The 26057-nt window shown below is 45.4% G+C and overlaps 1 protein-coding gene and 1 long non-coding RNA gene across 7 annotated transcripts in view; one reads left to right on the top strand and one right to left on the bottom strand.

Annotated features, from left to right (window-relative positions):
• Positions 1 to 26057, bottom strand: part of RHEB (Ras homolog, mTORC1 binding) — a 72029-nt gene that overhangs the window by 35068 nt on the left and 10904 nt on the right. The gene's annotated exons all lie outside the window — the stretch shown is intronic.
• On the top strand, positions 14402 to 20691 carry LOC149125368 (uncharacterized). The gene is made up of 2 exons (XR_016210399.1): positions 14402 to 14539; positions 19762 to 20691. It is a non-coding gene; the product is annotated as an uncharacterized LOC149125368 (long non-coding RNA).

Here is a 26057-nt window from a genome sequence, read left to right as displayed (position 1 = left end):
ATTATTTTAATAGTTTTAATTTTGAACTTGTTTTCAAACTTGCTCTCTAAAAATATTCCTAGATTATATACACACATCAACATATATTTTCGAGAACAATTCACTGGGATATAATGGTTTTCAATTTACTAACTACTAACATCAAGAAAGTCATCTGACAAAAGGGGGAGTCCATTAAAACTTATGTATTATGTAAGATATCTGGAACACAACTCATTATTATGAGGACAGCTGTCATCTTCACCCCAATTTCTTAGCATCACTTTGAGGGACCCTGACATCCGTGTGCATAAGCTGTCTACACCCAGACTGCACCTCTTCTGACACCTGCATGAGACAAGAGATTCCCCGGTGTTCATACTTTGACTCTCATCACCGAAACAGCGGCTTTGATCCAGAGGGTCAGGAAATCAACATGCTGAGCCATGATCCCGTACCGTTTTTAGGTACACCAGCACAGATCGCAAAGAACAGAAGTGTTAAGAAATGTCTGTTTCATGTTATATACATGTTATGTCAGGTGACCATAAAATGTATTTCTTTTGCAAAGATTTTTTATTTACTTGAGAGGCAGAGTTACAGACAAGAGAGGAATAAACAGAGTCTTCTGTCTGCTGTTTCACTCCTCAAATGGCTGCAACAGCCAGGGCTGGGTGGTATCTGAAGCCAGGAGCCTCTATCCACCTTAAGCCTCAAGAGAAATCGCTTTCCACAACTCATCAGAAGCCTCTAATTCCCTCTCTGTCACAACTGTTTAATCTAATCAATTGCTTTGTGAGTCTGAACCAAACTACAGAAAAATCCCACAACCACTTGAGTTGGTGACCATTAACAAGCCATGGTCTTATCACTTCTCTGTCTTTTGGCTAAGATCAAGTGTAACAAGCCACGGTCTTTGCTACTCTGTCCTCTCTCTAGGAGTGCTCTGTGTAGTTACTTTCCCTCCTATAGTAGTAGTTCTAAGTGCTAAGTGCTAAGGATGAGTCCAACAGCTTAACAACACAGGATACCTTTGATATGGGCAGGCAGATAGCATTAAATTCATGAGCTGGAGACCGTGCCCTTACCTTACCTCACCTCTATATGCCCACCTGCCAAACTGACTACATAGCCACTTCCCTCTTGGAAGTTAAGAGGCGTGGAACGCCCAGGGCCCACCCACCCTTGCTCTCGCGTGCATCTCTAGAGTGCGGCCATTTGGCTGTTTCTCCTCCTGTTTGTTCCCCAGCCCGCCGCAGGTACTTGCTGCCACTCTGGCCTGTGCGATTTCTCAGTGCAGCTCCAGCTGGTGGACTCCTGCATGTGGTCCTTTGGCCTGCCTGGTATGGAACTCTCTCCCAGTTATCTTTCTGATCCCCCTCACCCTTAAAGCCCTCACGTCCCCAAATAAATCTTGAACCTTGCCTGTATTGTTTATGTCTAAGCTTAGGATGCTTGAGACCAGAACCCAAAATATTAATTTTAAAATATGTTCCCCAATAACAATAGTAAGTGATACAAAGTGTAGGTCATAAATTTCAAATAAATGATTTTGGTAATTTCCACAAGGCTAAAAATAAAACTTACCACATGATAATCATCTTTTCCCACTTCTAGCGATCCGGGATAAGGTAGCTAGCTGAGCTGGAGGTCACAAACCATAAGTCCCTACCCCCTGTAATTCTATCTCGCTTGTCAATCAGAACACCCCTTTCTCAGGACCTGGGTGGGGGGGAAGTTGTGTAAATATGTGTATTAAGCACCACCTGCAACTTTATGGAGGTATCATAAAATTCCCAGGTGAACACATTACCTCAAAAGAGGAGGGGCTGGGAGGTACTCCCTCCACCCCTTCTGTGGGAGACCAAGACTGAAGGAGATGCAGAGGTACCACCTCTCTACTTCTCCCCCACCCTTTTACTCCCTCTGGCACACTCCACTCCTCAACTATGCCCACATTTTTTTTAAAAGATTTATTTGTTTATTTGAAAGTCAGAGTTAGAGAGAGAGAGAGAGAGAAAGAAAGAGAGAGAGAGAGGTCTTCTACCTTTCACTTCACTCCCCAATTGGCTGCAATGGAAGGAGCTGCACCAGTCTGATGCCAAGAGCCAGGAGCTTTTTCCAGGTCTCCCACGTGGGTGCAGGGCCCCAAGCACTTGGGCCATCTTCTACTGCTTTCCCAGGCCATAGCAGAGCTGGATCAGAAGTGGAGCAGCCAGGTCTTGAACTGGCACCCATTTGGGATGGCGGCACTGCAGGTACCAGCCCCTACACCCACCTTTTAAATAAACGTTATCACTATATGCTCTGTACAAGTGCCTGTATGTAGAATGCTGCTCTCAATAGAACAGGGACCTGGGATAAAAAACTGGACCCCATTTCCCCCACTTCACCAGGATTCCATTTACTCCAAGATGCATCTGTCAATGACAGAAGCTCTTGGAACCAAGAGATGGCAAAATCAAATTTACAACACACATCTGTTTCAGAAATACAGTAATTAGTAGAAATAAGATAGCGGGTAAAGTTCCAGGATTTGAATTCAAGATTAGTTATGGTGTTAACCCTAGTTGTATCTCTAGAGAAGTTAAGCTCTCTGGGCCTCAAAATTCTCACTCATCCTGAGGATTAACTGAAATCACAGCTATAAAGCACAGTACCTGGCATGTATTCAATAAACAGTCACTAACTTCCAGGACTCTATTCCCAAAGCCGAGCAAGCCTTTCTCAGATTATGGTCAACAGAGTACATTTTACATCCACAAAGAGTAGCTTGAGTCCTATCCCATGTCCCATTTTTAAAAAGATGATAGCATAATAATATACCTGACTAATAGTCTATGAGGTCCCTGAAATCTTAACAAGAAGATACTCACTGTGAAAAGTCAAACTGAAGACTTTTTACTTTATCCTGTAATAAAAGCCACTGGAGGTTTTTCTAGCCCGGAAAAGGACATGACAAGGTGAAATGTCAGGAAGATCAGAATTTCGAAAAATGGACTTGAAATGAAAATTGGACTTTTAAAAAAAATCTATTTCAAAATAGGTGACAGTAAAAAACAAAAATGGAAAAAAATGATCTCTAAGGGGGGAAGAAAATCTTAAGACACAATATACCTGATTTAAAGAGTTACACAGCAATCAAGACACTGTAGCATTGACATAAAGACAGAAATTAAATTAATAAAATGGCCTCCATTGAGGGTGGCACTATGGCGTAGTGAGTAAAGCCACTGCCTGCAGTGCTGACATCCTGTATGGGTACCTGTTCTAGTTCCAGCTGCTCCACTTCTGATCCAGCTCTCTGCTATGGCCTGGGAAAGCAGAAGGCGGCCCCTGCACCCATGTGGGAGACCCAGAGGAGGTTTCTGGCTCCTGGCTCGAATCAGCTCAGCTTTGGCCATTGCGGCCATTTGGGGAATGAACCAGTGGACTGTCAATGACTGCCTCTGCCTTTCAAATAAATAAGTCTTTAAAAAAGAATGGCCTCCAGTAACAGATCCACACACACATATGATCAACTGACCTTTCAACCAGGGTGCAAAGGCAATTCAAGAGAAAAACAGTCTTTTCCAACATGATGCCGAAACAATGGGATGTCACTACAAAAAAAAAAAAAAAAAAAAACTGGACTATATACTTGGCTAGTACCGTATAAAAATAATATAAAAAATGGATCACAGGCCTAAATTTAAAATCTGAACAATGAAACTTTCGGAAGAAAATGTGGGAGAAAAACTTTGTAAACATGAGTTAGATGAAGATTTCTTAGATGTAACACCCAACACACAATCTATGGGGAAAAAAAAAAGATACAGAGGACTTCATAAAAATTAGACTGCTGAGAAAATCCTTGTTTTATGAGTGGAACACAAAGCCCAGGGATCAAGAATATGTGTATATCAAACTAAACAAGAAAGTGAGCAACATCTGAACTTGAAACTTGAAGGAAGAAGATACTTCAAGGAAGGTACTCAGACTGTAAATAAGTGCAAGAAAGGATGCTGAACATGACTCACTAGGGAACCACAAAATCACAATGATATCATGCACCTACTTTAAAAAATACTACAGTCAGTTGGTGAATATACCAACTGACACTTTCTTTTCTGTTTTTAAGAAACCAACTGATACTTTCACCCACTGCTGGCAGGAATGGGAAATGGTGGGCCGCTATGGAGCAACTTCTGTAGGTTTTTTTTTTTTTTTTTTTTTTTTTTTTTTGACAGGCAGAGTGGACAGTGAGAGAGAGAGACAGAGAGAAAGGTCTTCCTTTTGCCGTTGGTTCACCCTCCAATGGCCGCCGCGGCCGGCGCACTGCGCTGATCCGAAGCCAGGAGCCAGGTACTTATCCTGGTCTCCCATGCGGGTGCAGGGCCCAAGCACTTGGGCCATCCTCCACTGCACTCCCTGGCCACAGCAGACAGCTGGCTTGGAAGAGGGGCAACCGGGACAGAATCCGGCGCCCCGACCGGGACTAGAACCCGGTGTGCCGGCGCCGCAAGGCGGAGGATTAGCCTAGTGAGCCGCGGCGCCGGCCTTCTGCAGCTTTTTAAAAGTTACACATATGCTTATCAAATGACCCAGCAATCTCATTCCTAGGTATTTATTCAAGAGAAATGAAAATTTATAGTCAGGGGCCGGCGCTGTAGTGCAGCGGGTAAAGCTGCCACTTGCAGTACCAGTATCCCATATGGACGCCAGTTTGAGTCCCGGCTGCTCCACTTCCAATCCAGCTCTCTTGTGGCCTGGGAAAGCAGTAGAAGATGGCCCAAGTCCTTGGGCCCCTGCACCAGAGGAAGCTCCTGGCCCCTGGCGTTGGATCAGCGCAGCTCCGGCCACCATTGAGGCCAATTGAGAATTGAACCAGCGGATGGAAGACCTCTCTCTCTCTGCCTCTCCACTGTGTAACTCTGATTTTCAAATAAATCTTTAAAAAAATTTATAGTCATACAAAAATGTGTATGCATGTTTATGCTGGCCATTCATAACTGTCCCAAAGTGGAGATAAACCAAATGTTGTTCAACAGGTAAGTGGATAAACAAATTATGTTAATCAACAAGAAATACCATTCAGCATTTAAAAGGAATGAAATAGTGATACACACAACATGGATAAACCTCCAATATATTATGCTAAGTGAAACAGCCAGATGCAAAAAGTTTAATAATGCCATTTATCTGGCATTTTTGGCAAAGACAAAACTACAAGGACAGAAAACGGAAGAGGGAAAGAATTAACTAGAAAGGAGCACAAGGGTACTTATTGAGTTGATAGAACTCTTCGATACCCTGATTGTTGCTACATAACCATGTACATTTTGTACATGGTTTGTCAAAAACTCACTGAGCTCTAACACCAAAAAAGACAAGTTTTCTTGTATGTTAACTCTAAGTCAAATTTTATTGTTTTGAATTTTCAGGCACAGTGGGTTAGGCCCCTGCTTGCAACACGTGCAGCCCATATCAGAGTGCAGGCTGGAGTTGTGGTTCCTCTGCTTTCAATCCAGCTTACTGCTAATCATCCTGGGAGGAAGCAGATGATGGGCTCCTGCTCCTCACATGGGATTCCCAGATAAGAGTTCCAGGCTCCTGGTTTTGGCCTATCTAGCTCAGGCATTTGAGAAGTGAACCAACATATGGAAGAGCTCCCTTTGTGTCTACCTCCCCCCCCCACCCCACCAGTCTCTGCCTTTCTAGTAGATGAAAATAAGTAAGAATACAGAGCTAAACAAACTCCCAAAATGAGGGGGAAAAAATTCTCTGGGGCAGGTATTTGGCCTAGCAGCTCAAATGCCATTAAGGTGTCTGGGTCGCATTATCTGAGTACTTGGGTTCGAGTCTTGGCTCTAGCTTCCTACTAATGCATTTCCTGGAGGTAGTGGTGATGGCTCAACTAGATTCCTGCTGGATTGTGTTTCTAGCTTTGGCTTGGCCCAGTCCCAGACACTGTAGGCATCTGAAGAGTGAACCAGTGGATGGGAGTTCTGTCTCAAATTTAAAAAAAGAAGCAGAAGAAGAATCTTCACTCTTATCTCATATACAAAAACTAACTAGAGGCCGGCGCCGCAGCTCACTAGGCTAACCCTCCGCCTTGTGGCACCGGCACACCGGGTTCTAGTCCCGGTTGGGGTGCCGGATTCTGTCTCGGTTGCCCCTCTTCCAGGCCAGCTCTGTGCTGTGGCCAGGGAGTGCAGTGGAGGATGGCCCAAGTACTTGGGCCCTGCACCCCATGGGAGAACAGGATAAGTACCTAGCTCCTGCCATTGGATCAGCGCGGAGCGCCGGCTGCAGCGCGCCGGCTGCGGCAGCCATTGGAGGGTGAACCAATGGCAAAGGAAGACCTTTCTCTCTGTCTCTCTCTCTCACTGTCCTGTCAAAAAAACAAAACAAACAGACAAAAAAAAAAACACCTAACTAGAGGGGCTGGCATTGCGGCATAGCAGGTAAAGCCATTGCCTGTGGCTCTGGCATCCCATATGAGCACCAATTCCAATGAGTCCGAGCTGCTCCACTTCCAATCCAGCTCTCTGCTATGGCCTGGGAAAGCAGTAGAAGATGGCCCAAGTCCTTGGACCCCTGCACCCACCTGGGAGACCCAGATGAAGCTCCTGGCCTCGGATTGGCCCAGCTCCAGCCATTGTGGCCAATTAGGGGGTGAACCAGTGGATGGAAGAGTTCTCTCTCCTCCTCCCTCACCTACCTTTAAAATAAATAAATAAATCTGAAAAACAAAAAACCAGCCTTTTCCAGTTGAGGTGCCACACGGTGAGGATCTCTGCAGTATTCCTGTACTCAAGAGAAATATGTGGTAGTGGCTACCACACTGGATGGCTTATTTTTGGAGGGTGTTTATTTCTACCTAGTACAAAACCTTTAACTTCAGGAACTGTGCTAGAGATACTTCTTGAGACTAATTAGTTAGTTAGAAGCAACTCTCCCCCACACCCAGAATTTTATATAAGGAATACAAATTTCAAGTCTTTCATAAATACAACTTTAGGAACATACTCATTCTTTCCACCACACCCACCTTCCCACTCACACTCCACCCCTCTTTTTCCTCTCTCTTATTCCCATTCTTATTTTTTACTAAGATCTATTTTCAATTAACTTTATACACATAAGTAAGGAGTTCAACAAATAGTATGAAAAAAACTGTTCCTCAACAGTCGATACAAGGGTTGGGCTGTTCAAAGTCATCATATCTCAAAGTGTCAACTGCACTATATAGAATACCTTTTAGGTGTCCTATTAGTTACCACATATCAGGGAGAACATATGGTATTTGTCCTTTTGGAACTGGCTTATTCACTAAGTATGATGTTTTCCAGTTTTATCCATTTTGTTACAGATGAGGATTCCATGTTTTAAACCGCTGTGTAGTATCCCATGGTATACGTATCCCGTAAGCTCTTTTCCAGTCTTCAGCTGACAAATATTTGGGTTGATGCCGAACCTTAGCTGCTGTGAACTGGACTGCAATAAACATGGCAGTATAGGTAACTCTCTCATATGCTGATTTCATCTCCCTTGGGTAAACTCCCAGGAGTGGGATGGCTGCGTCACACGGCAGGTCTATGTTCAGATTTCTGAGGTATCCCTGGAGGTAACTGAGCTACCCACTCTGCAGTACGAGTTGCTGGAGTCTGTTCTGCTTTGAGGCAAAGAGTGGTGTGCTGGCATTGACACCTGGGTCCGAGTGAAGGGTGGTGGTCATGTGGCTCAGATTTATACAGTCCATCTCCAAAGCCCTGGTGGCCTATTACCAGAAATACGTGGATGAGGCTTCCAAAAAGATCAAAGACATCCTTACCCTGTGTGACTCATCCTGCTAGTAGCTGACCCCCAGCGCTGCAATCCAACAAGTTTGAAGGCCCTGGTGCTGTGCTCGCTACCAGAAATCCTATGGATACGCCGGTCATGAGGATCAGGGATCAGCTCTATAAAGCAGTGATTGTGGGATGGGATTAAAAAAAAAAAAAACAAAAAAACAAAAACCCTCAACTATAAATGGATCATAGACCTAAATTTAAAACCATAAAAATTCCAGAAGATAACGTGAGAAAATTTTTGTGATCTTCGGGCAGGCAAAGATTCCTTACATGATACCAAATGAATAAAACCATCAGAAAAGAGAGAGAACCTGTTCTTCACCAAAATTACAAACTTCTGCTCTTTGATGAACACAGGAAAATGAAAAAGGAAGCCACAGACCAGGCAGAAATAGCCTCTAGAAACACACACACACACACACACAATTTGAAAAGACTTTTATTCAAAGGAAACCAATAAAAAACAATCCAATAATAAAGGCAAAAAGCTGAGCAGACACTTCACGAAAGATATACAGATGACCAATAGGTATATGACAAGATGTTTAACATCATTAGTCACTGGGAAACCCAAATACAACCACAACCTACCATGTGAGAGTGGTTGAAGTTAAAAAGACCACCAAAATTAAGTATCACTGAGGACAGGCAGGCAACAACTAGAACTCTCATCCACAGCTGCTGGAAGCATAAAATGGTACAAATGCTGGAGAAGTCTGATAGCCTCCCATAAAATATATACTTAACATACATGTGACCGAGTAATTCCATTTCTAGCTGTTTGCAACAGAGAAATGACTTCACATCCACAGAGACATATACAAATGTTCCTAACAGTGTTATTCTCAGTAATCACATACTGGAAACCACCCAACTGTCCACCACAACAGGCGACCAGATAAATTACTTACACATACAACACCATGGGTGAATTTTAAAAACATTACACTTGTGGTAAAGCTGCTGCCTCCAGTGCCAACATCCCATATGGAGTGCCAGTTCGAGTCCTGGCTGCTCCAATTCTTATCCAGCTCTCTGCTGTATGGCCTAGAAAAGCAGTAGAAGGTAGTCCAAGTCCTTGGGCCCCCGCACCCGCATGGGAGACACAGAGGAAGCTCCTGGCTCCTGGATTCAGATCAGCCCAGCTCTGGCCATTGCGGCCATTTGGGGAGTGAACCAGAGGACAGAAGAACTCTCTCTCTGCCTCTGCCTTTCTGTAACTCTCAAATAAATATTAAAAACGGGGGGGGGGGGGGGGGGACACAAGACTATAATGGGGCCAACATTGTGGCCCAGCGGGTTAAGCTATCGGCAATGCTGGCACTCTATGCTAATGGCCTGGTAAAGCAGTGGAAGACTCAGATGAAGTTCTTAACTTCTGCTTGGCCCAGCTCCAGCCATTACAGCCATCTGGGAAGTGAACCAGCAGATGGAAGCCCCCTGTCTCTTCCTCTCTCTTTCAAATACATACATACATACATACATACATAGAAAAAGGGAAGATAAGGCATTTACTATTTTTTCCCAAGCCACATGATGATGATTATTAGCTATGACTTACAGAGTTTTCCTGGGTTTTCTCATTCATAAAATGGAGATATTAATAGCACCTATCTTATAAGGCAGTTGTGAGAATTAAATGAAAATACATTTGAATATCTGGTACACGTAGTATTAATATGTAGTAAGTGCTCAATAAATTTCACTATTAGTACTAGGTATTAGTAACTTTCCTTAAGAGAAACACAATCAGTTTAGGAAAAATAGCATTTCTGTAACTTTCTATTATTGCTAGTAAATTAATCTGAAATTAAAGCAGATGATATATAATGACTACTTCAGCTAAAGTTTCAAAGTGATAAAAATAATAAATATGAAACACACATACATACATATCCCTAAGGTAGAAAATTTGTTTTAGCTATCAACTGCTGCATTACAAACTACTCCAAAAGCTTAGAGACTGAAATCAACAAACATTTCACTTGTTCCTCTTTCTACAGGCAAGGCTGGGCTCACTGCGGTTACTCCTCTGCCTGCTCTCAGCAGCCAGGCTGGCCAGGCGAGACGTGACTGGGATGGCTGGGCCTTCGTTCTTGCCATGTGGCTTCTTCTAAGGCCTCCCAAGTGTTATCTGAGGCTCTCAAGAACTCAGAAGAAGCTGCCAACTTCCTAAGCCTTACAGCCAGGCACTGGCATATCATCATCTACTGCATTCTGAAGGTTTGACAGTCAACAGGTAAGAGTAGGAACACCCAGAGGGTGCTTCACTGGGGACCAGACACAGAACAGACAAAATGAATTTGGCTTGCAAATAGCAGAAAAAGGTTGCAGAACCACCTGGGGTCTGGTTATAAATGGACTGTACCCTGAATACATCACCACTGTTAAAGGGGATGGAGAACAATGAACTGCATAACGGTTTCCTAACAGTGTGCTCCTTACCAGGCACGCAATGCCAGTAACACACTGAGCAGTGGTCCACTCCCTTCAGTAAAAGCAGTCCCTCCACGGCAGCATTGGCAGCACGAGCGCCTACTGCTTTTCTCAGGGGCAATATTTTTATAAGGCAGAGCCACCAAGGAAAGATTCTGGAAAAAAAAATACACTTAGCATTCTAATTTTAATGAAAGGTGCCTAAAAAGTTTGTGTTTTGGAAAAGGGCTCTGTGTGACTAACATGAATATCCATTCCCACATCTCCATCATACAGTCAGACCACAGCATGTAATATGTAATTGTTGAACAGAACCTACAAGTGAGATACTGCTTTAGAGGTCACAAAACTTTTTCACATGAATTATCTTGCTTGTCCATTTGAATTAATCAGGGTAGACATCATCTTGTTCTTTCTCACATCGTTTCCCTAACTTCAAAAATAAATGCTCAGGGAGGAAAAAAGGAGAGAAAAAAATTAACGAGCAAATAATCACAAAGAAAACGCAGAATAAGGAAAACTGCCTCATAAAAGTATCGCTTAACTCAAATATTAGTTGCATGCCTACTATTACCAAGAATGATACCAGAAAGTGTCCTATCAAGGAAATTATGAAAAAGTTTACGTTGTAATATGGGTGAGTTGCAAAAGTGAAGAATTTTATTTACTTAGTGCAAGGGCTATTAAACGAAAAGGAAGAAAAAGTGCTGCCCAGAAGGGCCATGAACTGTTTTCCTGAAGACATTTTAAATAGGATGACAAAGACGAAGACAATGGAAGGCAAGGACAGATGTAGCAAACTGCAGGAAGTTAAATGTTTGAAAACAACAAAGAATGAATTTTCTTAGATTTGAGGCCAAAATGGGGAGAAGGATGGCAGTGAGTGTCAGGGTAGGCAAGAGCTAAGGAAAATCGACGAAAGAAATTCTCAAATCATAACACAATCTTTAATATATAGAAGAGCATGAAATTTAAGATGAAGCAAAACTAGCAATAACAAAGGCTGAGGGGAATGGGACACAAAATAAAGCCTACTCATCAGTCACCATGAATGGTTCAGTACATTCATATTATGAAGATTTTCTTCAAAAGTTCTTCAAAATCTGTACTGATCTCATTTACCAACATCAATTCCCTCCTTATTAGACCCATGCTGTCCAATAAGGTTGCAGCAGCCACATGTGTAGAGCACCTAAAATGTGGCTAGTCATGAGAGGTGTTAAACCCAAAAGAGGGGCCGGCGCTGTGGCGTAGCAGGTAAAGCCACCGCTTGCAGTGCTGGCATCCCATATGGGCGCCGGTTCATGTCCCGGCCGCTCCACTTCCATCCAGCTCCTATGGCCTGGGAAAGCAGTACAAGTTGGCCCAAGTCCTTGGGCCCCTGCACGCATGTGGGAGACCCACAGGAGGCTCCTGGCTTCGGATCAGCACAGTTTTTGGCCATGGCAGCCAACTGAGGAGTGAACCAGCAGATGAAAGACCTCTCTCTCTCCTTCTCTGCCTTTCCTTCTCTGTGTAACTCTGACATTCAAATAAATAAATAAAAAATTTCTGAGATTAAGAAAAAATGTAAAAATAGCAACAATATTCACTACGTGCTGAAATGGTAATATTTTAGACATCCCGGGCAAAATCAATTGTACTAAATTAATTTCACCTGTTTTTTACTTGCCTAATGTGGCTACTGGAAAATCTAATTACCTGTGGTTTATACTATATGTATCAAATTTCTTTGGACAATGCTGTTCCATAACATAGGCTAAGGGAATAAATAGAAGAATCCATTTTGTGTAAGGGTAGCTCCCTAAATTTATATAAATTTAGTTCCAAGAAGACTTCCATAGGTCTAAAAAAAATGAAGGTGGGCTCATTTTGTGTAGTTTAATTTTTTAGCATACTGCTCATACAGAAACATGGTAAGATTCAGAAAGCAATTTATTATAAATATGCACACATCTGTAGCAGTTATAGAGGAAGAAAGGGTCTAGAGATGGAGACCAACCACCCATCCTCCAAGCAGGAAAGGCAGAAACACTGTGTAGTTAGGTAGGAATCCTCAGTAGTCTGCCTGGCAGAGTGGGCAGTCAAGAGTGTGTGTGGCCTCCTGGGTCCTACCCTTTGGTAACAGAAGGATCCAGGAGCAGCAAACCCTCACAAGCCGAAGTGCAGGTACAGCACCTGTCTCCAGGATCATGAGAAACGCATCCATAAAGCAAGACAAGTGTGTGGATCTGGCAGGTATGTGACAAGGATTTTTAGACATTTAATCATTCAATCGAAAGTCAGAGCTAGAAAGTGAGGGACGGGGGTGGGGTGTGTGTGAATGAGTGTGAATGAGTTTTCCATTCACTGGTTCATTCCCCAAAAGGCAACGGCCAGGGCTCAGCCAGGCTGAACCCAGGGGCTTTATCCGGGTCTCCCACATGGCTGCAGGGGCCCAAAGACTTGGACCATCTTCCGCTGCTTTCCCAGGCACATTGGCAAGGAGCCGGATAGGAACTGGAGCAGCTGGGACTCGAACCAGTGCCCATATGAACTGCTGGTGCTGTAGCCAGGGGCTTTTCCTCCTATATCACAAGTCAGTCCCGGTATGTGACAACTCTAGTCCATCCCCTAAAGCTGACCCTGGCCTCCTAGTTCTCATTTTAGCCAGTGGCAAAATTAACCACTTACAGTTACAGCTCCCTCAGGAACAAAGTCTCCTTGTCCATTATCTCCTCATCTTGCTCACACTAACCAGCCCATGACACCTTTCCTCCTGTCTCCTTTCCATTCTCTTAGCACTCCCCATCCCTACTGCCCAGAGTACAGGCAGCATATTTGGAGGATATAAGAAAGGACCAGTAAGCTACAGACCAGGGAAGAAATTTGCCCCACAGTCCGTTTCAGTTTTACACCACCTATGAGCTAAGTAAGAACAGCTTTTTCATCTTTAAATGGCTGGATGGGAAAATCACTAGTATTTCATGACACGTAACAATCACAAGAATTCAAGTGTCATATACATAAAGCAAGGTTTACTGGCACACAGCCACACCCATTTGTTGACATATTATCTATGGCTGCTCTCCTGGTACAGAGGCCACATGGCATGCAAAGCTTGAGATATTTGCTATCTGGCCTTTTAGGGAAAAAGTCTGCCAATCCCTGGTACAGATCATCATTTTATTTGTTGCTTAAAATTCTTTCAGTGGGGCCAGCGCCCTGGCTCAACAGGCTCATACTCCGCCTGCGGCACCGGCACACCGGGTTCTAGTCCCAGTCGGGGCGCCGGATTCTGTCCCAGTTGCCCCTCTTCCAGTCCAGCTCTCTGCTGTGGCCCAGGAGTGCAGGAAGATGGCCCAAGTGCTTGGGCCCTGCACCCCATGGGAGACCAGGAGAAGCACCTGGCTCCTGGCTTCGGATCAGCGCGGTGCGCCGGCTGCAGCACACCGGCCGCAGCAGCCATTGGAGGGTGAACCAACGGCAAAGGAAGACCTTTCTCTCTGTCTCTCTCTCTCTCACTGTCCACTCTGCCTGTCAAAAAGGAAAAAAAAAAAATCCTTTAAGTGACTCTCTACCGCTTGTAGGAAAAAGTCTAAAACCTTCAACAGGACCTACAAAGTGGTTCTTGACACTTGGCACAGAAGTCCCAACTTCCCTGCCACTTCCCCATATCCATGATGATCTTGTTTTACTAGCTGAGCCACACAGACTTTTCCTTGGAGACAATTCTTTCACCTATGCTAAAGTTAGCTCTTTTTCTCTGAAGCAGTTATCCTAGTTGCATTTCAATAATTTGTGCAGTTTTAAAGAGTGTCAGCTTTGATGCCACTGCCTGAGTTCAAATCATGACTTTGCCACTTATGGTTTTTTTTTTTAACTTTTATTTAATGAATAGAAATTTCCAAAGTACAGCTTATGGATTACAATGGCTTCCCCCCCCATAACTGTGGGGAGCCATTGCACGGCGCCCTAAAGATGGCGCCGGCTCCTTTCCCCCGGAAGGACTGGCGAGAAACAAACATCTCCTAATAAGGAGATGTTTGAGCTCCCTTCCGGCTTCCGCGTTGCTGTACCAATCAATGCTTGCCACTTGGCCGCTTTTGATTGGTGCGCGGATGGCTATAAGAGGGAGGGGAGAAAAAAGGGCGCGAGATTCAAAGTTTGAAAGAGGTTCCTGAATAAACTGCTGGAAGAAGAGTTCGGGTCGTGTCTTCCTTGCTGGTCGAGGGACGCGACAACTGGTGGCCCGTACGGGGAACATCTCGAACGCGAACTCAGAACTTCCTGCAGTCAGGGCAGCGCTGGTAAGTCCCCCGGGAAAATAAGGTGGGGATCCGCGATAAGAGCGGGCAGTCCTGCGATAAAAGCGGGAGGGTAGTTCTGCGATTAAAGCAGAGGAAGTTCTGCGACAAAAGCAGAAGGAGCTCTGACCCGTGGCCAGGGAAGGAGCGCAAATCTTTGACGATGGGTAATTCACAGTCCCATGAAATTTTTCTGGCGCTGAATGCGCTGCTTCGGGAAAACGGTTTGAAACTTAAGCCTAGTACGTTGCATAGGTTTTTACGTAACTGCGATACCATTGCACCCTGGTATGGGGTTTCGGGAAGCCTTACTATCCCTTCATGGGACAAACTAGGCAGGGATTTGGATTTTGCATTTGAACAGGGTAATCTTGAAGGGGGAGTGAGACCAATATGGAAGTTAGTGCGAGCATGCCTCGAGGATGAGCAGTGTAGTGAAGCTATTCTGAGCGGTCAAGCTGCCTTGGAGGAGCTTCAGGAAGAGCGCTCTGAGAGAGCTGCCAGTGAAAAAGGGAAAACTTTGAAGGAGAGTCGGAAAAGAACTAGGAAAAAACTGTACCCCGATCTTTCTGAGTTGCGCAGCCCCTCCTTAGTAAGTAGTTCTAGTGCAGAAAGTAGCTCAGAAAGCAGCAGTGAGTCTGAAGAGTGTGGCGATAACAAAGAGTCTGGTATAAAGCAAGTACGGGAATTAAATCGGCAAATGAGGAAATTGCAATTAAAAGGAAAAAAGGAACTTAAGCATGGTACTTTCAAGGGGAACTTAGGGGAGGAGCCTGAAGCCTCTCCTCCTCAGTATGAGCCTGTATCCGCGCAAGAAAGAGGGCGGACTTTCTGTCCGGGAGTCTGGAAACAGGTTGGTGCGGAGTTGTTAAGTGCCTATCCTGTCTTCCAAGATCCGCAAGGGCAGAGGTACGAGGAACCCCTCGACATAAAGATAATCAAATCACTAGCGGAGTCAGTAAGAGCCTATGGCATCAGCGGCTCGTTCACGCTGGCTCAAGTAGAAAATCTTCAAAGATACTGCATGACTCCAAATGACTGGAGCGGGTTGGCTCGTGCCGCATTGTCACCAGGACAATACTTAGACTTCAGAGCTTTCCTGATTGACTTTGCCAATGAACAAGCGGCAGAAAATGCAGCGGCAGGGAATCAGCATTGGGACAGAGATATGCTGCTAGGCATAGGGAGATTCGCTAACCAGCAGACAGGTTACCCACATGCAGTGTATGAACAAGTTAACAAGATAGCCATCAAGGCTTGGAAGTCTATACCCAACAGAGGAGAGGTAAGTGGGAATTTGACAAAGATTACACAGGGACCCACCGAGCCGTTTTCAGACTTTGCAGCGCGCATGGTGGAAGCTGCGGGTAGGATTTTTGGAGATCCAGATCGCGCCATGCCGCTGATAGAACAGTTGGTTTTTGAGCAGTGCACTAAGGAATGCAGAGCCGCTATAACACCATGGAAGAGCAAAGGGCTTCAGGTATGGATAAAACAATGCAGGGAAATAGGAGGGCCGCTATCCAACACTGGCCTTGCTGCAGCAGTCCTTCAAATCACGAAGGGCAATAGGGGATCAGGGAACGCTGGAGCATGTTTCAGCTGTGGAAAAATGGGACATATGAAGCGGCAATGTCCGCAAAGGGGAAGAGGCAAAGAACAAAGACAGGAAGGACCAGGAATTTGTCCAAAATGCAGGAAGGGAAAGCACTGGGCCAACGAATGCCGCTCGGTAAAGGACATTGACGGCAACGTCCTTGTTTCTGGCAATGGTGGGGCGCGTCCAAAAAACGGGCAGCGGGGCCCTCGTCCCCAGGGCCCGCAAATATATGGGGCATTCGAGAGTCAGCATCAGGGCGCCCATCAGGACCAGCAGCAGGGGAGGCAAAGTCAGTGGCCCAGCTTCAGACATCCCAGAGACCACGGAGAGCCACTGCAGGCTCCGCAGGCCTGGACCTCTGTGCCACCACCAGACTCATACTGACACCAAAAATGGGAGTGCAAGCCATTGAGTCAGACTTTCAGGGACCCCTAGAGGAAGGGACAGTGGGATTGTTGTTGGGACGTTCATCCTCTACCTTGAAAGGTCTCATAATTCATCCAGGAGTCATAGATTCGGATTATACTGGCATGGTGAAAATCATGGTTGAGTCCCCTAGAGGTATAACAGCTATTAATCCAGGAGACAGGATTGCACAACTTGTAATCCTTCCTAGCAAGCATTTGCAGTTCAGTGCATCAAAGAAACAACGAGGAAGTGAAGGCTTTGGGTCCACAGGCATAGATTGTACCTTCTTGTCTTTAGAACTAGACCAGAGACCAACCTTAAAGATAAAAATAAATGGAAAGGACATTCTCGGCCTACTAGACACAGGTGCAGACCGTAGTATCATCGCCTCCAAGGATTGGCCTCCAAAGTGGCCTAAGCAGGCATCCTCACAATCCCTTCGGGGACTGGGATATTCAGAAACTCCTGAGATGAGCGCAGTAATGCTGCGCTGGGAGGATGCAGAGGGACATTCAGGCACGGTGCAACCTTATGTTTTGGATTTACCTATCTCTTTATGGGGCCGAGACCTTTTGAAAGACATGAACTATAAATTAAGTAATGAATACTCCCGTGTTTCTCAAAAATTGATGAAGGATATGGGACACCATCCGAATTATGGAATAGGAAAATTCTTACAAGGAAGAAATGAGCCCACTGAAGTAGTGCAGAGGCCTTCTCGCCAAGGGCTGGGTTTTTCATAGGGGCCGCTGAGGAAGGTATTCCCATTACTTGGAAGCACGAGGACCCAGTGTGGGTTCCTCAGTGGCCTCTGTCCTCAGACAAATTGGTCGCAGCGCAGCAATTGATTCAAGAACAATTGAATTTAGGACACATTAGACCCTCTGTATCGCCTTGGAATACTCCTATTTTTGTAATAAAAAAGAAATCCGGGAAGTGGCGGTTGCTACATGACTTGAGAGTTATTAATATGCAGATGCAGGTCATGGGGCCGGTGCAACGTGGGCTGCCTCTTCTATCTGCACTTCCACAGGGATGGCCCATAATAATAATAGATATTAAAGACTGTTTCTTCTCCATACCCCTACATACAAAGGATTGTGAAAGGTTTGCCTTTACCTTGCCGGCGTGCAATCATGAGCAGCCTGACCAGAGGTATGAATGGGTTGTGCTTCCACAGGGCATGGCTAACAGCCCCACAATGTGTCAGCTATTCGTGGGTCAAGCGATTGGGCCTTTACGTAAGAGATTTTCTTCCCTAAAATGCATCCATTACATGGATGACATCCTCTTAGCAGCAAAAGACGAATTCGTATTAGATGATGGCTTTGCATATTTGATTCAGTTGTTAGAAAGTAAGAAGTTATTTATTGCCCCTGAAAAGGTTCAAAAAGGAAGCATTGCAACTTATCTGGGATCCTGCATAACTAGTACTCAAATTGTTCCTCAAAAGGTGGAATTGCGCAAAGATAGTTTAAAGACTTTAAATGATTTTCAGAGATTATTAGGAGATATAAATTGGGTTAGGGGTTATTTGAATCTTCCCAATTATGAACTTAAGCCACTTTATGTCATTTTGCGTGGTGATTCGGCATTGGACTCACCGCGGTGCTTAACTCCGGAGGCCAGGGAGGCCCTAGAGAAGGTAGAAAAGAAATTACAGGAGGCATTCTTATGCAGAATGAATGAAAATCTGCCATTGTCATTATGCATTCTCCCAACGCTTAGCCAACCTACAGGGCTAGTATGGCAGGAAGGTCCGCTTTTATGGATACATCCAAGGAGCTCTCCAGCCAAGTCTATTGAGTATTATCCAGCAGCGGTGGCAAAGCTAGCACTGGAAGGTTTGCAACAATGTTTACAATATTTTGGAAAATTGCCGTGTGAAGTGATTGTTCCTTATGATGCCAAACAAGTCAACGTCCTATGTGCTCTTTTAGATGATTGGGCAGTGTTTCGCTGTGGGTTCCCAGGCTTTATAGACAATCATTTACCAAAAAGTCCATTGTTACAATTCTTTAAAGAACATCCGGTAGTATTTCCAAAAATTACAGCCACTGAGCCATTACTAGGTGCTCCAAATATATTTACGGATGGGTCAAAAACAGGCTGTGGGGTTTATATGGTAGAGGGTAATGACCCGGTATTTCATCAGTTTCAGCCAGGTTCACCTCAAGTTGTGGAGTTAAAAATAGTTATTGAGGTCCTTAAGCAGTGCTCTTTTGCCTTTAATTTGTTGTCAGATTCCTTATATGTGGTGAACGCATTAAAGATATTGGAAACCGCAGGGCCGATTAAACCTTCTAGCCCAATTGCATCCCTATTACATATAGCCCAGCAGTTGCTTTGGTCACGGAAAAATCCCTTTTTTGCTCAGCACATTAGAGCCCACACAGGCATGCCTGGTCCTTTATGTGAAGGCAATGCGCGAGTAGATCTGTGTACTAGACAGGAATTCATCTTTTTTACTACTTCCGCAGAGGCTGCTAAAGCTTTCCATCAATCTTTTCATGTCAACGCGCGCGCTTTGCAGCAGAAATTTCATCTTTCCCGCGCAGATGCCAGACAGATTGTACTTGATTGCGCTGACTGTGCTGTTACTCGTGCACAACCTAGTGTTGGCGTAAACCCTAGAGGGTTACTGCCTGGGAGAGTATGGCAGATGGATGTGACCCATGTATCGGAATTTGGGAAATTGAAATATGTTCATGTCTCAGTGGACACGTGCTCAGGCATTATGTATGCCTCTCCCCTCAGTGGTGAATCTACACGTCAAGTGATCGCTCATTGTCTGGATGCATGGGCCGCCTGGGGGAAACCCCAGGTGCTAAAAACTGATAATGGCCCGGCCTATACATCTCAAACCTTTACCACCTATTGCCAAAAAATGGAGGTTCAACTTGTCCATGGATTGCCATACAATCCTCAGGGCCAGGGCATAATTGAGCGAGCACACCGCACACTGAAAGAATATCTTTTAAAACAAAAAGGGGGAGTTGGCTATAGCCGCACCCCGAGAGAGAGAATTGCCTTAGTCTTATTTACAATTAATTTTTTAAATTTGGATGTGCATGGGCACTCAGCCGCGGACAGGCATCAGCAACAAGGAAACCCAAGTAGAGGGTTGGTAAAATGGAAAGATCTCTTGACGGGCCAGTGGCGTGGCCCTGATCCCGTGCTGGCATGGGCACGAGGTGCTGTTTGTGTTTTTCCACAGGATCAACATGACCCGGTGTGGGTTCCGGAGCGAGCGGTCAGGCGGGTCTGCCACGAGGAGAATCCTGCTGTTGCTCTTGATACTTCTGCCTCAAATGCAGCGGACACTGGCGGAGCAGAGATGGGGGATTCTATCAGTATTCCCAAAGCCGATGCCGAATTGGTCCGCGGAATTTGACTACACCTTGGAGCAACTGCGCCTTGCCGTGGTCACCATCAACTCCACGCGTGTGGATGTCTCCTTCGCATCTGGACTGTCATCCCAGATCCAGCTGTCTCCAGCCTGAAGGAGTGGGTGGGACTTGGAGCTTTGACGGGGTTGCTGTTACTTGTTGTGTTATTTTGCCTGTGGTGTTTGTGCAGGATGAGGACAGCTCATTGGCGGGAATTGGCCATGATAGCTCAAGCCTTTTATGCCCTTGAGGCTGGACAACTGCCGCAAGCATGGCTGGCCTTCCTTGAATGCTAGGCATGGGTGCAGGGTGCGAGGCAAAGCACTGCAGAGAGAATGAGCCATTACGTTCTCTGGAAGGCAAGTCTGTCTGCATGTGGGTTGGCATCCCAGATCCCACCCCCGCGAAAAGGATGCTGTTCCAGGTGGATGCCTGGCAGTGGGGGACAGACCCCTACCTTCTCCTGTAATCCTTAGATGCCTAGTTCTAAAACAAAAAGGGGGAACTGTGGGGAGCCATTGCACGGCGCCCTAAAGATGGCGCCGGCTCCTTTCCCCCGGAAGGACTGGCGAGAAACAAACATCTCCTAATAAGGAGATGTTTGAGCTCCCTTCCGGCTTCCGCGTTGCTGTACCAATCAATGCTTGCCACTTGGCCGCTTTTGATTGGTGCGCGGATGGCTATAAGAGGGAGGGGAGAAAAAAGGGCGCGAGATTCAAAGTTTGAAAGAGGTTCCTGAATAAACTGCTGGAAGAAGAGTTCGGGTCGTGTCTTCCTTGCTGGTCGAGGGACGCGACACATAACGTCCCTCCCACCCGCAACCCTCCCCTTTCCCACTCCCTCTCCCCTTCCATTCATATCAAGATTCATTTTCGATTCTCTTTATATACAAAAGATCAGTTTAGCATACATTAAGTAAAGATTAACAGTTTGCTCCCACACAGAAACATAAAGTGAAAAATAATAGATGATTTTTTAAATGATGATGAAATCAGATCAGACCTATTGTCATGTTTAATCCCAGTGAGAGTCAAGTTGGGAATTGATAATTTCTTTTTCTTTCTTTCTTTTTTTTTTTTTACAGAAGATCAGTTTAGTATACATTAAGTAAAGATTTCAACAGTTTGGACAGGCAGAGTTAGACAGTGAGAAGGGTCTTCCTTTTTTCGTTGGTTCACCCCACAATGGCCGCTGCGGCCAGCACACTGCACCAATCCGAAGCCAGGAGCCAGGTGCTTCTCCTGGTCTCCCATGCGGGTCCAAGGCCCAAGCATTTGGGCCATCCTCCACTGCCTTCCTGGGCCACAGCAGGGAGCTGGACTGGAAGAGGAGCAACTGGGACTAGAACCCGGGGTGCTGGCGCCGCAGGCAGAGGATTAGCCTATTGAGCAGCGGCGCAGGCCTGTAATTTGATTCTAAGTCACTTACTTTTTGTACTTGTGTCCTCATCTGCAAAATAAGCAAAAAATGTACAACGTTCCTACCTGGGCTCATCTCATTGTTCTGGGTCATTATCAATCAACACAGGTAGAGTATTTACAACTGCACTCCACTCAGTAAATGCTTCAAAAACACCAAGATTTATTACCAGTACTGAAGCACTAATTGTTTCCTGTGTTTTCCTCACTAGATGCGAGTTCCTTGATGGTAAGGGTGCTAAGTGCCCTTGCCTTTGCCTAAGTACATGGTAAGAATTTATTCATTTGATGAACATTTATTTGAGTAACATGTTAGCACACAAAAATCCTCAAAATATCCTTTTCAACCAATAGTTTCAGCGACTGAATCTTTTGGGGGACTGAAATGCTTCTACACAGCTGAGAAAAGCCCACAACTCTTCCCCCAGAGAATACATACAAAATTTCAGGGAGAGCTCACGAACTCCAAGTTTAAAACCTCTAAGGTTGGCAATGCTCCTCAACACACGACACCTAGAACGGAAAAGAATGCTCTACTGTAGCTCAGAGCTCGGCTGAAATGGCTCACAGTGAGTACAAATCAACTAAAATTCCCAGAAAATTAATAGAGGCCTCTCAAGCTATATGCACACAGGTGACTTTTGGCCCTGAAACGTAAACATAAGACATTATGTCTGCAGAGTGAATGTCTGTGGTGGTCCTTTCTCTCCAGGAGCAATCTTTGTGATGTTCTGATCCAAAACCTTTGCATTGCTTTCATATATCAGTATCAAGTGTAACCCCCCCTTTTTGGTATTAAAAATATTTATTTATTTGAAAGTCAGAGTTACAGAGAGAGAGAGACAAAGAGAGAGATTATCCATCAGCTGGCTCACTCCCCAGATGGCCACAACCACCAGGGCTGTGCTAGCCCAAAGCCAGGAGTCAGGAGCATCACTGGGTCTCCCATGTGGGTGGCAGGAGCTCAAGCACTTGGACCATCCTCTGCTGCTTTCCCAGGCACATGTGCAGGGAGCTGGATGGGAAACAGAGCAGCTGGCACATGGACACATATTGGTGCCGCAGGTGGTGGATTTACCCACTTTGCTCCATTGTCAGGTATTCCAGCCCCTTGATGTACACAGGGCCATTTGAACCAGGCCAGAAACTCCCCATATCACAATGGAAGAATTTCCTTGCACAGGGATCGGAAATTCCACAGTACTTCCTCTCCTACTTCCACTCACATATGAAAGTTAGTCACCACAGGGGCTGGTACTATGGTGCAGTGGGTTAAAGTCCCAGCTTGCAGCGCTGGCATCCTATGTGGGCACAGGTTCGAGTCCTGGCTGCTCCATTTCCAATCTAGCTCCCTGCTAATGTGCTTGGGAAAGCAGCGGAAGATGGCCCAACTCCTTGGGCCCCTGCACACATGTGGGAGACCTGGAAGAAGCTCCTGACTCCTGGCTTCAGATCAGTCAGCTCTGGCCATTTCAGCCCTTTGGGGAGTGACCCAATGGATGGAAGACTTCTCTCTCTGTGTCTCTACCTCTCTCTGTAACTCATTCAAATAAATAAAACCTTTAAAAAAAAGTTAGACACCACAGTTGAATTTTTGCCACTTATGTTTTTATTTAACCACTCATACAAATCAAGAACGAGGACCTAGTTCTTTTTAAAGATTAATTAATTTGAAAGGCAGACCAACAAAGAGAGAGAGAGGGTAAGAGAGAGACAGAGAGAGAGGTTGCTGCTGTGGCACAGTGGGTTAAGTCAGCCTGCAGCACCGGCATCCCATATGGGTGCTGGTTCAAATCCTGGCTGCTCCACTTCCCATTCAGCTTCCTGCTGACACACCTGGGAAGTGTGAGGATGGCCCAAGTGCTTGAGGCCCTGCACCCAGGTGGGGGACCCAATGTAGCCCCTGACTCCTGCCTTCAGCCTGGCCCAGCTCCAGTGGATTACAACCAACTAGGGGGTGAACCAGCAGATGAAAGATCTCTCTCTGTGTAACTCTTTCAAAATAAATAAATCTTTAAGAGACAGAGATATCTCCCATCCACTGATTCACTCCCCAAATACCCCCAACAGCCAGGTCTGGGCCAAGTTGAAGCTAGGAGCCAGGAACTTCATCCTGTTCTCCCATATGGGTGGCAGAGGCCCAAGTACTTGGGCCATCTTCCATTGCCCTCCCAGGAACATTAGCAAGAAGCTGAGTCAGAAGCAGAGCAACTGGGACGCACACCAGCATTCAAATATGGAATGCTGGCATTGCAAGCCACAGCTGAATCTGCTATCCTGCAACAATAGTTCCAGAACCTACGATTTAAAACATTCTTATGTAATTTAGATTTCAAAATCAGCAAAAATATTAGCCAAATGCATTTATATCTAAGACACAAGTCTTAGAAGATAATTTTCATTTCATAAAACTATATAACCATAAAAACCAATATCTGCATACTTGATTCACATTATTTACTATGCCATCGTGTAGTTAACATTTAATTCTTCATCTTGTTAAAATACTAATTTTTATTTCAGAAGTCCTTGAGGAGGGGATAGTGTTGAGGCACAGCAAGTTGGGCCAGCAACTGCAACAACGGCATACTAATGAGTGCTGATTCAGGTCACAGCTGCTCCATTTCTGATCCAGTTCCCTGCTAATGCACCTGAGAAAGTGGTGGAGTTCTAGGCTCCTGGCTTGTGCCTGGCCTACCCCTAGCTGCTGCAGGCATTTGGGGAGTAAACCAGCAGATGGAAGCTACTAACTGCCTTTCAAGTAAATAAATAAATCTTTTAAAAATCAGAAAATGGGGCCAGCGCTGTGGTGTAGCAGGTAAAGCCGCTACCAGGGGTGCTGGCATCCCATATGGGCATTGGTTCGAGTCCCGGCTGCTCCACTTCCCATCCAGCTCTCTGCTATGGCCTGGCAAAGCAGTAGAAAATGGCTCAAGTCCTCGGGCTCCTGCACCCATGTAAAAGACCTGGAAGAAGCTCCTGGCTCCTGATTGGCACAGCTCTGGCTGTTGCAGCCATTTGGGGAGTGAACCAGCGGATGGAAGACCTCTCTCTTTCTCTGCCTCTCGTTTTCTCTCGGTGTAACTCTTTCAAGAAAATAATCTCTCTCTCTCTCTGTGCCTCTACCTCTCTATAACTCTGCCTTTCAAATAAATAAGTAAATCTTTAAAAAAGAATATATCCCTGAGGAGTCTTTCTCTAAACAAGAAGCCACAGGCGTTGAGAGCAGTGAAGTCACCTATGCCCCACATCAGAGCACATGGGTTCAATTCTCAGCTCTACCTCCTGACTGTACGTTCCCCAAAATGCAGACCCCGGGACACAGCAGTTATGGCTCAAGTAGCTGGCTTCCTCCGAGTTATCAATGTGGGAGACCTGCACTGAATTCCAGGCTCCTCAACCCTAGTCCTGGTACGGCTTTGGTCATTGCAGGCATTTAGGGAATAAAATCAGATAGGAGCTCTGTGTTTCAAAGTTTCAAAAGAAAAGCACAATGGATAGAGAAATTGGGGAGGCACATCAGTTCTGTAATCATTAAGACACACTTAGGAGTCGATTTAATCAGTACCCTGTATCACCCTGTTTTTTGTTTTTGTTGTTTTGACAGGCAGAGTGGACAGTGAGAGAGAGAGAGACAGAGAGAAAGGTCTTCCTTTTTGCCGTTAGTTCACCCTCCAATGGCCACCGCGCTGATCCGAAGCCAGGAGCCAGGTGCTTCTCCTGGTCTCCCATGGGGTGCAGGGCCCAAGGACTTGGGCCATCCTCCACTGCACTCCCTGGCCACAGCAGAGAGCTGGCCTGGAAGAGGGGCAACCGGGACAGAATCCGGCGCCCCGACCGGGACTAGAACCCGGTGTGCCGGCGGCGCAAGGCGGAGGATTAGCCTAGTGAGCCACGGCGCCGGCCGTGTATCACCCTGTTTTAACCACCCAAAGTGCACAATAAAAAGGTTTCTAGCACTGCCTGTTCTAAACTAATATTTATTCTCCAAGGTCTTACAAGAAATTCTTTTATCACACACCCAATATACATTTAAGAATAGTAAAATACTAAAATGATATTCAAAGACCTTTATGTTTGATTTGTTTGTATTTCTAAAGCAAGCAATTCACGTTCAAAGTGCTCAGCAGTTACAGTCTGACTTGAGGACAGACTGTGAGTGCCACAACCAACTGTTAAGATCTGGTACTTCAGAATAAACTAGAACTAAGGATAAAGGTTCTTTCAAGAGTGATCACTAAAGATTTCATAATGTTTTAAATTGCACAATCACATCCAAGTTCAGTTTTGATTTGTTCAGATAACTAAGTACAACTCACTCATGAATAATACTAAAGTAATTAACTCATTATTCTGAATCTTAAACTAAGTAAAGTGTTGTACACGTATGATTTCCATAATCACATATAGAGGTAGCTGTGTTTTCAAGTTATTAAGAGAGAGAGAGAAAAAAAAAACCTTCCATCCACTGGTTCACTCTCCAAATGGCTGCAATGGCTGGAGCTGGGCTGATCCAAAGCCAGGAGCCAGGAGCCTCTTCTGGGTTTCCCACGTGGGTGCAGGTGCCCAAAGGAGTTGAGCCATCCTCCACTGCTTTCCCAGGCCATAGCAGAGAGCTGGTCGGATGTGGGGCATCCAGGACTTGAACCAGCGCCCTTAGAGGATGCGGCATGTAGGCGGTGGCTTTACCAGCAACAACACAGCAC

This window comes from Oryctolagus cuniculus, chromosome 7 (assembly GCF_051225735.1).
Source record: "Oryctolagus cuniculus isolate XC-2025 breed Fujian yellow rabbit chromosome 7, ASM5122573v1, whole genome shotgun sequence".
In the NCBI taxonomy this organism is placed as follows: domain Eukaryota; kingdom Metazoa; phylum Chordata; class Mammalia; order Lagomorpha; family Leporidae; genus Oryctolagus; species Oryctolagus cuniculus.
Note: the sequence above shows the minus strand (reverse complement) of the source record. Positions and strands in the feature narration are given on the sequence as shown.